At 37.9% G+C, this 13,285-nt stretch overlaps 1 protein-coding gene and 1 non-coding gene across 4 annotated transcripts in view; both read right to left on the bottom strand.

Annotated features, from left to right (window-relative positions):
• LOC150109088 (uncharacterized) overlaps positions 1-13,285 on the bottom strand; it is a 418,260-nt gene that overhangs the window by 219,309 nt on the left and 185,666 nt on the right. The gene's annotated exons all lie outside the window — the stretch shown is intronic.
• TRNAS-UGA (transfer RNA serine (anticodon UGA)) lies at positions 5,961-6,044 on the bottom strand. Its single transcript has one exon. It is a non-coding gene; the product is annotated as a tRNA-Ser (tRNA).

Below are 13,285 nucleotides of genomic sequence, written 5' to 3'. Positions count from 1 at the left end.
TGATTCAAAGGCAATATATCTATTCCTTACATAAGTACTGTTTCACACAAATGTTTCACACTTCCAAAGATCCGTTCCTTAATTAGCCACCCAAAACCTTGTCATCATCAACTCAAATACCCTGGTGTATATAAAATATTATGTGACTGCGATATTCCTTATTTCGGGCAGACAGACAAATCTGTCGAAATGCGTATGGAAGAACACAGGAGAGACATTACAAGAGAGAGACAGCGAGCGAGTGCATTATCAAGTCATATCCTTTTCTCGGCTAATCCTAATGATGATAACCAAAGTCACAAAGTCTGCTGGGAAAAATCTACTAACATCTTCCGTTGCAGTGACGAAATAGAGAGAAAAATTGTGGAATCTAGAGAAATCATCTTCAATCCTGTTCATCTAAATAACAACTTAAGCTACAACCTCCCAGATAGTCATTCAGCTGTAATCATGTACTGGCGTTCACGTGATGCAGCAAACACGCACTCTCACAACAATGCAACAAACGAAAGAACAGCTTCAACTACAACGTTTTCATGCTAATTATGTATAAAGACTGTCTGTGTTGTTCATAGTCGTTTAACCCTCAATGTTTAGTGTTTTTTCTTTTATAATGTCACCTGAAGAAGGCTGTTACAGGCTGAAACTAGTAGTGTTTTTATATTAAAACCTTTTTACTTAAATCTCGGTTCTAGTCATTTAATTCTTCATAAAACACAATATATATATATATATATACAGTCCTCAAGGTATATAATCCTCAAGGGCTCACTCTAGTGAGTACGGGCATGGTGAACCTGAGGCACCTGAAGCTGGACCATGCCTTACTTCATGTAATATACACCTGTTATATTATCTGTAGACTGGTCCCTAATCTTCTTTCCCTCTGTATTTCTTTTCATCTTGCTCCTTCCGCCCAATGCTATTAGAGTATTCAAGGGCTAGGGGTGATTCTGTCCTATTTATCTATTTTTTTATCTCATGCACCTGCCCACCCCAGTTAAAAATGGTGAAGACAAATCAGAAGTCTATACTGCAATGGTCGTCGCGCAGGTTACCAAGGACTGCACTGGATGTTAGGCTTCCTGGACAGCCAGTGACAAATGGGCTACAGAAGCAAGATCCACAGAACTCGAAAGTATTTACTAGAAAAAAGTGGAGCATGGCTGAAAATAGACAAGTCATGCAGTGCTTCTACAGTTCAAACCCATCAGTTAGGGGATTTCAGAAACGAATGTTCGAACTTTGGCTTGAACGACACCCAAATTCTGAAATTTCATTCGAAAGGCTGATGCATCAATGCAGCTTCATTATCAAATGCAAGGTATTTAGTGAACTTGAGCTGGAAGCACTGAAACCTCAAGCTGTAAAAGGAGACCGTACTGACCCTGAAGTGACCAAGAATATGAATAATGCAGAACCAGATTCCAACATGCAGAATGTTGAAAATTTTGAAAATATACAAATAATTGAAAGGAAGCTATCAGATAAGGAACAAGAACTCACATGAAAAATTATCGAGCAAATGAACAGCAACCAGGAATGAGTTAGGCTTCCAGTATTGAGACAAATACCTCAACAAAAACTGCAGGAACTCCTACAAGAGGCCGATAAAGCTGCAAGGGATATTCCTACTGGAACTATTGGGCAAACGAATCAACTTATGTACTCAATAGCCTGCATCATAACATCTGAATTAGGATATAAGATTAGTAGACCCAAGAGCAGTAAGGCTCAGGAACCAAAATGGAAGCATCGGCTGGAGAATAAAATTCTTAAACTCAGAGCAGACGTGAGCAATTTGAAAAACCTTAAGGAAAAGAAGCTGAAAAACACAAAAATCTGAAATAACCTCATAAAGAGATATAAAACTGGAACACAACCTATTCATGAAGTATTAGAGGAAGTGAAGCAAAAAATAGTTGCAGTTGCAGCTAAAATAAGAAGATGCAGTGCACGCATTGAACAGTACAAGCAAAATTCGATGTTTCGCGCAAATCAGCACCAGTTTTACAAGAAAATTGATTGCTGCAGGAATGATAACCTTAAAGAAAATATAAATATAAATACCAGAGACAAAGAAAATACACTAAAGTTTTGGAAAAACCTATGGGACAACCCTAAGAGGCACAATAACAAGGCAAAATGGATTGAACAAATCACGAACAAATCTCTAGAACGAAAAATGGACCAACTGAAAATAACAACTGAAATGGTTCAAAAGCAAGCTAAAAAAATAAAAAATTGGTCAACACCTGGGAAGGATGAATTACATAGCTACTGGTTGAAATATCTAACAGGCTTACATGAACGACTTGCTAACCAATTTTATGATGTTTTAGAAGGAAAATGCAAAGAAGAGTGGCTCACAGCAGGGAAAACGTTTTTGATCATAAAGGATAAAGAAAAAGGTCCAAACCCAGAAAACTTCTGACCAATAACCTGCCTGCCAACAACATTTAAGCTACTCACAGGCATACTAGCTGATAAAATATACAGCTATCTTAAAGCAAATTCTCTTCTCCCAATTAAACAAAAAGGTAACAGCAAAAATTCAAGAGGCACAAAAGACCAATTGCTGATTGATAAAATGATTCTTAAAAATTGCAAACATAGAAAAACCAACCTTCATTTGGCCTGGATAGATTATAAAAAAGCGTTTGATTCGGTGCCTCATAGTTGGATTTTAAAATGCACAGAACTATTTGGTATAAGCGAAAACGTGCAAAACTTTTTGCAATCCAGCATGAAAATTTGGAAAACAACGTTAGTTATAAATAGAGAAGAAATTGGTGAGGTAAACATAAAAAGGGGCATCTTTCAAGGAGACTCATTATCTCCTCTATTGTTTATATTGTCATTGATCCCCTTAACTAGAATTTTAAATAAAATTGCTCATGGTTATTAAACTGCGCAAAAGAGTGCAAAGATATCTCACCTTTTATACATGGACGATCTGAAGTTGTATGCAAAATCAGAGAATGAACTCAGATCGTTGCTAAACTCTGTGCCCATATTCAGTCAAGATATATCAATGGATTTTGGTTTAGACAAATGTTCAATTGCTGGAATAACAAGAGGAAAGTTTGAAGATATGAACGAAATTGAGCTGCTCAATGGTGAAATAATCAAAGCAATAAAATTCGAAGACAGCTACAAATATTTGGGAATTTTAGAAGCATCACAAATTCTGCACAATAAGATCAAAGAAAGAACTTGAGCAGAATACATAAGACGATAACGATAAGAAAACTCCTTAAGTCTTAAGTCAATGCTTAATGCTGGAAATTTGATAAAAGCAATTAATACCTGGGCCATACCTGTTCTGAGATATTCAGCAGGCATTGTTGAATGGATCCAGCTAGTGATGGAAGATTTAGATCGAAAAACGCGAAAATTAATGACAATACACCATGCCCTCAATCCTCGCAGTGACACTGATAGGCTATATCTATCATGCAAAAAAGGAGGTAGAGGATAATTACAAGTGATGCAAGTTATTGAAGAAGAAAAAACGAAATTTAAATGATTATCTGCAGCAAACAACGGAAAAATGTCTAATTGAGGTAAGGAAAGAGGGTTTATTTAAACCCATGGAGACAAAATTGGAATACAAAACCAACCAAGTAAAAGTAAGAACCGAAAGATGGAAAAATAAGGCATTATATGGAAAATACCTTCACAGCATAGAGGACAGCGCTGACAGCAACTTGACCTGGCAATGATTGAGAAATGGAGCACTAAAGAAAGAAACAGAATTGGTAATTTTTGCAGTACAAGAACAGACCAACGTTATGAAGGCAAAAATACAAAAAATTCAAGAAGACAGTAAATGTAGATTGCACAAAGAAAAGGAAGAACCGGTAGACCACGTTATAAGTGGATGCAGCAAAATCGCAAAAATTGAGTACCATAAAAGGCATGAAAATGTAGCTAAGATAATCCACTGGCATTTATGTAAAAAGTATGGGTTTGAAGTATCTAAAGACTATTGGAAGCATAAAGTTCACCAGAAAGTGGTTGAGAATGAAAAAGCTAAAATACTCTGTGATTTCAAAATCCAGACTGACAAAAGCTTGGGATGTAATACACCCGATATTACAGTGGTTGAAAAAAAGTGAACACAAGGGGGTTACGTTTATCGAAATATCGGTACCAGGAGATAGTCGGATTGACAACAAAGAAAATGAAAAAATTACAAAATATCGCGATTTGCAAATCGAAGTTGAACGAATCTGGCAAAAGAAAACGAAAGTTGTTCCCATAATAATAGGTGCTTTAGGCGCCATCCCTAAAACATTGAAAAAACATCTAGAAGCACTCAAGTTAGATGGATTAAAAATTGGGCAGCTGCAAAAGGCCGCTTTGTTCGGCACAGCTTTCATTTTCAGAAAGTATTTCCACAACTCATAGGCCCTTGGGTGGGGCTCGAATTAGTGGAATATAACCAGCCTTTTCTTAAGACTGAGGAAGCAAATCAAGCTTTGATGAATATTATATATATATATATATATATATATATATATATATATATATTGTGACTAGTATTGACTCAGCTTGTAGACATTTTAAAAATTAATGATATACTGACTAAGAACACCGAGAAAGGTAAGAAAAACTTTAATATAACACGACTAGTTTCGTCAGAACGCTGATTTCTTCAGGTGTGTAAATAATAACAAAAAACTGGAAAAATAACAAGGTAAAAAACATAGACTTCTCAAATTAACAAAATAGGAATAGCAACATTCATATTTGAACTGGTGTCCGCATGGCAGGACTAGCATGAGTTGTAAGTGAGTGGCAACTGATTTGAGAGCACCAGAATTCAAGATATAAAGTCGTGTTATAATAAAGTTTTTCTTACCTTTCTCAGTGTTCTTAGTCAGTATATCATTAATCTTAAAAAAATATATATATATATATATGGGTAGTGACTAGCAGCTGTTAATGTTCATATATGATCAGAAGAAAGTTGAGGTAGAAACGACTAGTTCAGTGATACACCTACAGAAATACCTATAGAGGAGACATAATGCAGCAACAGATCATATAGGGAAAGCGAGTGGAGGGAGTGAATGAAGGAGCAGACATCAATTAGGCAAACTGCTTGCTTCTGAATACATTGAAGAATTCTGAGGAAGGTCTTATGTGCACCACTTTGTGGGAACATTATTCTAAGGTTGAACAGATCTGAGATTTATAAAGTATCAGGAGTTGAGCAAGAAAGAGAAACACTGTCAGGAACAAAAAAAAAAAAAAAAAAGACCACCAAGCTTTTTGAAGATTGAAGAGGCTTTGGATCTAATGTGCTTATGCCAGGATAATTTAGATGTGAGAGTTAACATCAAGAAGAATATTGTCAAAAGTAAGGAAAAGAGAGAGTCATGGTCTTTCTTTATTTCTTCTTGAAAATAAGATAAGATTCCATTTAAGTGACATTAAAATTCACCACATAATCTTCACCCCACTGGAGAATGGCAAAATCAGTGTTTAAAGCAGTAGTTTAAGATCTTGAAGCATAAATTACCTGAGCATTACTCATGTTTGCTTAATGGAGTGAAACAGTACAGAGAAAGGATTAAAAATATTATTATTATTATTATTATTACATGACACCTCCAAGGAGTCCAAAGACTCATCGAGGGAGGGCACCTACTCTACACCTCTCCATCTCCACCACTCAAATCCACCAACTACAATGAACTGCAACTACCATCATCATCTACACCAACGATATTTACCTCCCTCCACCACTAGCATTTTCACAGACAATCACAAACATCCATTCCCACGGCAGGATTCGAACCCCCCCCCAGCCTTTCGGCTGGAGAGCGGATACGCTAACCACTTGGCCAACCAGGCTAGCAAGGACTCATCGAGGGAGGGCACCTACTCTACAGCTCTCCGTCTCCAATCCACCAACTACAATGAATCACAACTATCATCATCTACATCAATGCAGCCAACAGGATTCGAACCTGTGCAGGGAAACCCCTAAATGGATTTCAAGTTTATCGCCTTAACCACTCGGCCACGACTACTATATTATTTAATTCTTCCAATATTTCAGTTCAGTCATGAGACTTGTAACACACTCACCCACCCACCCACCTACCCACACACACACACATAAAGCCAACACAAAACTAAGCAAAAACTAAGGGAAACACGTGGGCAAAAGAGTCCTAACTAGGTTAGGACTCTTTTGCCTAGGATGTAATCTGGGAACTCTAAATATTTTAGGAAGTTTTATGCAACCATATGTATTTAAATTAGGCCAATTTCTGGAAGCAGCTGCAGATTCCAAATATAGTCTTTCTCTCCATGCACAGAGAGAAAGAAGATGAGCTGATCTTTAGTAGAATATATGATAGCAAGCTTTCATTGGGGCTTGAAAACTATGCAAAAGATTGTATTTCTTTAAGACTCTGGCTATTTTTTCTGAAGGGCCTTGGACACAGGATGATGATGATAGCAATACTAAAATCTTTCTGAAGAGAAGGTTGAGGATTGGGGGAAGGAGTGATTTAACTAATTGAGAAGTCTCAACATCTAGATACCTGAGCACTACATTTGAAAAAGAAAAAAAAAAGGTGAGTAGAGAGTACCATGAACAACAAAGCTATAAATAGGATTGGATGTCAGAGAGAAAGAATATCATTGATGCATATGAGGAAGAGCATTTGTGAGTAAGGACTGCAATAATGGTAAACTGGTATATTCGCTTACTTGTAAATGGAGCAAAAAATCCTTCTAAAATATAACAGTAATTTGGTGTTTACTACCAATATTTCAGAGAGAAGTTAATGAGTCTTGTGGCTGTGTAGCCACATGCGTATGTTAGCTGTTGACTACTTACATTATTAGCTCAAATATTTCGCGATTAATTTATTTTGTAGTACTAGTATCTCGTAAACTATTAACACATTCATACCATGCTGTCTTGTGCCAGTTGTATATCAGGCAGTAACTCACTTAACCTTATAACATATCCCTCTGGTATCTAGCAGGCACATTTTTAACTGCTAAATATATATGACATGCTGTTTCAATTCAGCACTTTTATGATTAAAAATGGCATTTGTTAACCATCTTAATGGTAAAAAATAAATGTAACATTATCTTACTTCAAGTCATAAAAAAGAAGAAACAAAAAATAGAATTTGCTTTGCATATAACTTTACTGAAAATATAAAAAATTACCAGTGATTTTCCTGCATTGTATATAGTTTAGGGAAATTAACAATGTATTTGTTAATAAATAAAATTATTTACTTATTATCCCATATTTTGCTGAAGTTAAATCAGCATCATCAGGAATTAATGTACTTGTATAGACATGTGCATGCAGGCACACTTCAGTAACAAAGATGAAGAAACTGGAGAGATACAAGAAGACCTAAAGTGCTACAATTATGTCACCTATTGGCTTCAGGTTGGGGTGTTCTTGGTTGTTGGACTGATGGCTGGGATAATTGGTAAGGGTTGCAGCTGATTTCAAGAAAAAAGTCTCTCAAACTTGAATTTGCTCTGGTGGAGTAAGGTGGCGGCCAACAGATCCTGTGCCCATTATCCAAGGCATGGTCTGCTAATCCTGAGCAGCCATAGTGGTGGAATCAGATGTAATCCTGATGCTCTAATATGCAGATGTTGGCTATACTACCTGTTTGTCCATAATAAAAAAGGTTGTAGCTGGTCTTTGAGAAAGCAGATAAGGGCTGCTAGAAGTTTTTTTTTTTTTTTGTAGTTTGTAGGTGGTCACAATATTGTGTTTTTTAAATATCTTGGCCACCTTTTCTGAGATGCCATGGATATAGGAGCACTGAAAGAGGGGAACCCATGGCCTACCCTCGATTTGTTTATAGAATTTTCCTTTCCAAACAGAATAGCCCAATTTTGTATACTAGACTTAAAATAGGCTGAGTTTTTGATATGCGATAAGGTACTGCCAGTAGTACAGGAAAGCACTTTGGCTACATATTTAGCGTAGACAAAGTCTATACCATCTACAAGTGGGCATAGAGGTACATCCTCTTAACAAAGTGGGATAAGAGAAACTTGAGCTAAAGCAAATCACATAAAGAGGATTGCAGATCCAATAACATTTGGCATTGGATAAAAGACCTAACAAATGTACAATCTCACCCTTCTTACAAAAGATAAGAAGGGTGAGACTCAACTTTCCTCATTACATCATGAAAGATGTAACAAGAAAAGTTGAAGTGAAAAGTTGTTGAAAAAGATGCCAGTTGTGGTTCACGATGAATGTGTTGTTAATGCAAGGAGTGTTAAGGATTTTAAGATTCTATGATAAATATTTGTCATTTGAATGACCCTCCCATTATGAGTCAGGGTGCCACATGATAAGCTGATATTTAATTTGCAGCACATGGGTCTGGATGTCAAGTTGTGAACTGGATTCAGGATTGGCTGTCCGATAGGTATCAGAGAGTTGTGTATGGTGGGACAGTTTCAAGGAGGCAGAGGGTTACAAGTGGGGTCCCACAGGACTTAGTAACGGGATCTATACTGTTTAACCTTTATATCAATGACATTGTCAGTGGATTGCAAGGGAATAGTCAGTTGTTTGCAAATGATGTGAAGCTGGGTAAGGTTATTAGTAATAGTGCAGATGTGGTAGTCCTGCAAGAGGATTTGAATAAGCTAGACAGATGGTCAAATGAATGGGGGGGGGAGTTTAATGCAGCAAAATGTAAGGTCTTGAGATTTGGGACACATCGATGGGATGCTGCATACTCTATTGGAGGAGCTATACTGGAGGAAGTAGGGGAGACAAGAATCTGGGGTTGATGATTAATAGAAACCTGAAATTTAGGGGGACATATTGCAAAGGTGGTGAAGGTGACACAGAGGATTGCTGCAATAATGAGAATGACACTGACCAGCACAGAGAAAAGAGTTATCACTCCGTTGTATAAGACTCTGATCAGACCACTTAGACTACTGTTAACAGATTTGGTCCCCAGGATTTGAAGGGGATAAATTGTGGAAAGGGTACAAAGGCAGATAACAAAGATGGTTTCAGGACTGTACAATGTTAGTTATGAGGATCGGCTGAGGTAATGTGGACTGCAAAGTTTGGAAGATAGAAGAAGGAGAGGTGATATGATTAAGACTTTTAAGCTGTTGAGAGGTGGTTACAGGGTCGACACTGGGGAGTTCTTTTGCTTGGTTGAACAGCGTGAAGGAGTGAAGAAAAGGGGCCATCCCTGGAAGTTACCAAAGAAAACTGTGAGCAAGAGGGTGAGGAGTAGTTTCTTTGCATGGAGGGTGGTTGAACCATAGAATGCATTGCCTGATAAAGCGGTGAGAGCGAGAATGGTCAATGAGTTTAAAGAGTGGTATGATAAACTTAGTATTTCCTAAGAGGGACCTCCCACGATGTGTCTTGATAGACTGTTTCCTAGGAACGACCTCCTGCAATGAGTCTTTTGACTCCATGGAGACCTGAATAATAATAATAACGGTTGCAAGTAAAATATTGGGAAATTTAAAGATTTTTTTACTCTTCCTTTCCTTGGTATGATCTTGTTTCTGCTTATTAGGCTTTAAACCATTTCTGAAAGAGTCACATAAATCATTCTCACTCGAAGGGAGACCTACATCCCTCCCCCCCCTTTCTACAAAAAATTCTCAATCACTTTCCACATCCTGGTTTAACATAACATGTATCAAAGGAGTTAAAGAAACAAAATCCAGCTTACCATAGGAGACTCGCATAGAGACCCCAGCTTAATACTCAGTTTATGCCAAGGCATGTAGGAAATGCAAAACTGTCATCAGCAGATCAAAAACCCAGTTTCATAAAGGCCAACAGCAGATAAACATGCCTCCTATCATAATGGAGGTCATGCCTTCTGTTCCCGTGCTAAGGCTATTGGATGCAACTTCGACTCACTCACTCACTTCCATCTCTCTCTCTCTCTCTGATTATCATGATGGCATCCCCCCCCCCCAAAAAAAAAAATAGTGGAGAAGTCAACTTCTCCACTATTTAGAGGCCCCACCAGTTAATCGGCAACCATCAATATGAATTCCAGCATTCAAGATCCACAGTTGACCTCTTAACTTACATCACGTACCACTGGACATGTTTCATGGAAATGTTTGGTGAAACTGTAACTCTTGACATTTCCAGAGCATTTGACTGCTAAACAAACTGCCATCCTTTGGTCTCCATGCCACCAATTATAATAAAGTATAATTTTATTATTACTAGTCCACCCTCCATGTAGTCGACTGACTCATCATGGGAGGTTCATTGACAAATATTTATCATATAGAATCTTAAAATCCTTAACACTCTTTGCATTAACAACACATTCCAGTAATGAGTTCCATTCAATTCTCCATGTAAAAAATCTACTCCTCACACCCTTCTTCACCACACTTTTACATAACTTCCAGGAATGACCTCTGGTTCTTCCCCCTCTCACCTTCCACTCTTTTTATAATCCCTTCTGGATTAATCGGATAAAAATCCTCTCACTAACTTAAATATCTCTATCAGATCACCTCTCTTCCTCCTATCCACCAAACTCTGCAATCCACATTTCTTGAATTCTTTCCATAGCCAGAATTCCAAATTCCTAATATTGTGTTAATCACTCGTTTCTGGATCCTCTCCAATATCTCCGAATCACACTGAAAACCAGGTGACCAGTAATTTGGTAGTCAGATTTCTCTCTGGTCATTCTTAGCAATTCATAGTAGATGCCTCCCTCTCTTCAAGCTTCACTACCAATGCAGGAGTGCCTCAAAACTCTGACCTATCACCTACTATCTTACTTAATAATCATCACTAATTCTAACCTACAGTTTTGTTGATGACAGTATTCTCTCCATTCATCCTACTCATTTGACAAACTATGCAGTACTCTGACATCTAAAGCTATAAGCTTATCTACAAGTAGTGCCTTAAACACATCTACAGTCTATCCTTCAATGGAGCAAAGACAATCTTGTCATGTTCAATGTCACCAAAACACAGTCTTACTTTTCTCTCATGAAAGAGATATCAACTCACCAATCCCTACCCTCAGAAATACACAATCACTAGGCAAGATCAGATCTCTCTACTTGGACTAACAATCACCTCCAGTCTCTCATGGCATAAACACATCAGTAGCCACAGCATCCAAAAAAACAATCATTCTCTTTCATTCAAGATGTTTTACATCCAACCAACTCTTAAATCTACCCATGCTTAGAATACTGTTGCAATGTTTGAGGTGGTGCCTCTAAAGCTTCCCTAAAAATCCTTGATGCTGTCCAGAGAAGAACAATTCAGCTCATAGATGATCCCTCTCTTATGGATTCACTTCAACCTCTGTATCACAGACATAGTATTTCAGCACTGTGTCTATTCTAGAAGTATTTCAATGGTCATTGATCCACTGAATTGCCAACCATCATTCCTCCACTTTCTGTTGCACCTTTTAACAAAACAAAAGTGGCTGCCAGCATCCCTTTTTTATGCAACTGCAAACATACTGAACCTGCTTCTATTCTGTCCATGTTCCTCTGGAACAGCTACCTCATGAAGTATTGCCAAACAACTACAACCTGCAACTCTTCAAAACAACTTCAATAGACTTCTGTCTCAGTTCTCACCTGCACACTACGCATGGTACTGATGTGCTTATAGGTTCTTCGACCTCTCATCGATGGGATCACTATAAAAAATAAAAAATAAGAAAAAAGTTTAATGTGTAAAGTATAAGGTGATGCACTCTGGGCTGAAGAGATATGTATTCTGCAGGAAAATTATGAGGCTATAGATTTGGGAATGATGGTGAACAGAGTCAATGCTCAGAGTTCATACTTAAAACTGGCTCTCTGAGCTATTTTTCGGTATGAACTCTAAGCATTGACAATCTGTTCACCTCTGAATAAACACGGCTACTTTGATGTTACTTGACAATGCATTATAACATGTTGACAATAGAGATGGGAATGCTATTATTACTTTTTTATCACTGTCTCTTGACTACTGTTCAAATGGGTTTCTTAGGAATTATTATTATTATTTCGGGCAACTCCAAGGAGTCGACAGACTCATCGAGGGAGGCCCTAACATCATGTCAAGAACAACTATTCGACATTCACACAATATCTATCATACCTCGCCTTGAGCTCATTCACAGTCATAGCACCCACAACAGACTCTGGCAGCTTATTCCACTCATTCACCACTCTACAAGTAAAAAACCTAGCTCTAACACCCTTGCGAACCACATTTTTGCCCAGCTTCCACGTATGGCCCCTAGTCCTCCCACCACCAGTCCTATTCTCAAAAATATCTTCTGAATTAATCTTATAAAAACTCTCCACTAATTTGAACGTCTCAATCATATCACCCCTTTTCCACCTATCAACCAATTTTTTTTGCAACCCACAAATCTTCAACCTGTTCTTATAAGGTTCATTCCATAGACCTGCTATCATCTTGGTCACTCATCTCTGGATCCTCTCCACCTCTGCCCAATCAAGAAGAAACCGTGGCACCCATATCTGGGTACAATAGTCTAGAGGGGCTCTTATCAATGCTCTATACAGAGGAACAATAACTTGTTTGTCTCTGCTTGTTAAAGTTTTTTTCAGCAACCAAGTGATTTGATGAGCTGATTTAGCCACTTTTGCAATGTGCCCCCTAAACTTCAACTCCCTATCCACCAACACTCCAAAATCCCTGGCCTCAATAATCTCCTGGAGTACAGTTCCACCAATGTGATATACTGCTGCTAATCTTTTCACCCCCAAAATGCATAACCTTACACTTTGCCACATTAAATCGACATACATTTTCCTTAGCCCAGTCCTCCAAACTATGATAGATACTGTGTGAATGTCCAAATCATCTTGCAAAATTTTGACATCCTGTGCACTCACTATTGTTCTACCCAACTTTGCATCATCATCGGCAAACAAGTGAACATTTCCTCTCAGATCCTTTCCTATATCATTAATGAACAACTTCAAAAGTAGTGGTCCAAGAACAGAACCCTGCGACACACCAATAGTCACAAGCCATCTTTTTGGACTCTATTCCTGAATAAACCACTCTCTGATATCTCTCCATCAGCCACCTTCCTATCCATCTCACCAACCCTATATCCATCTCCATATGCTCAGTTTACTGATTAGAATTCCATGTGGTATCCTGTCAAAGGCCTTAGCAATGTCCAGTAGAATCAATGTAAACCCATTACCCTTATCCAGTAGAATCATCAAATTCAGAATCAATGTAAACCCATTACCC

Source organism: Typopeltis vanoorti, chromosome 2 (assembly GCF_054136105.1).
Source record: "Typopeltis vanoorti isolate ZY-2024b chromosome 2, IOZ_Tvanoo_1.0, whole genome shotgun sequence".
Lineage (NCBI taxonomy): Eukaryota > Metazoa > Arthropoda > Arachnida > Uropygi > Thelyphonidae > Typopeltis > Typopeltis vanoorti.
This window is presented reverse-complemented; position numbering and strand designations above follow the sequence as displayed.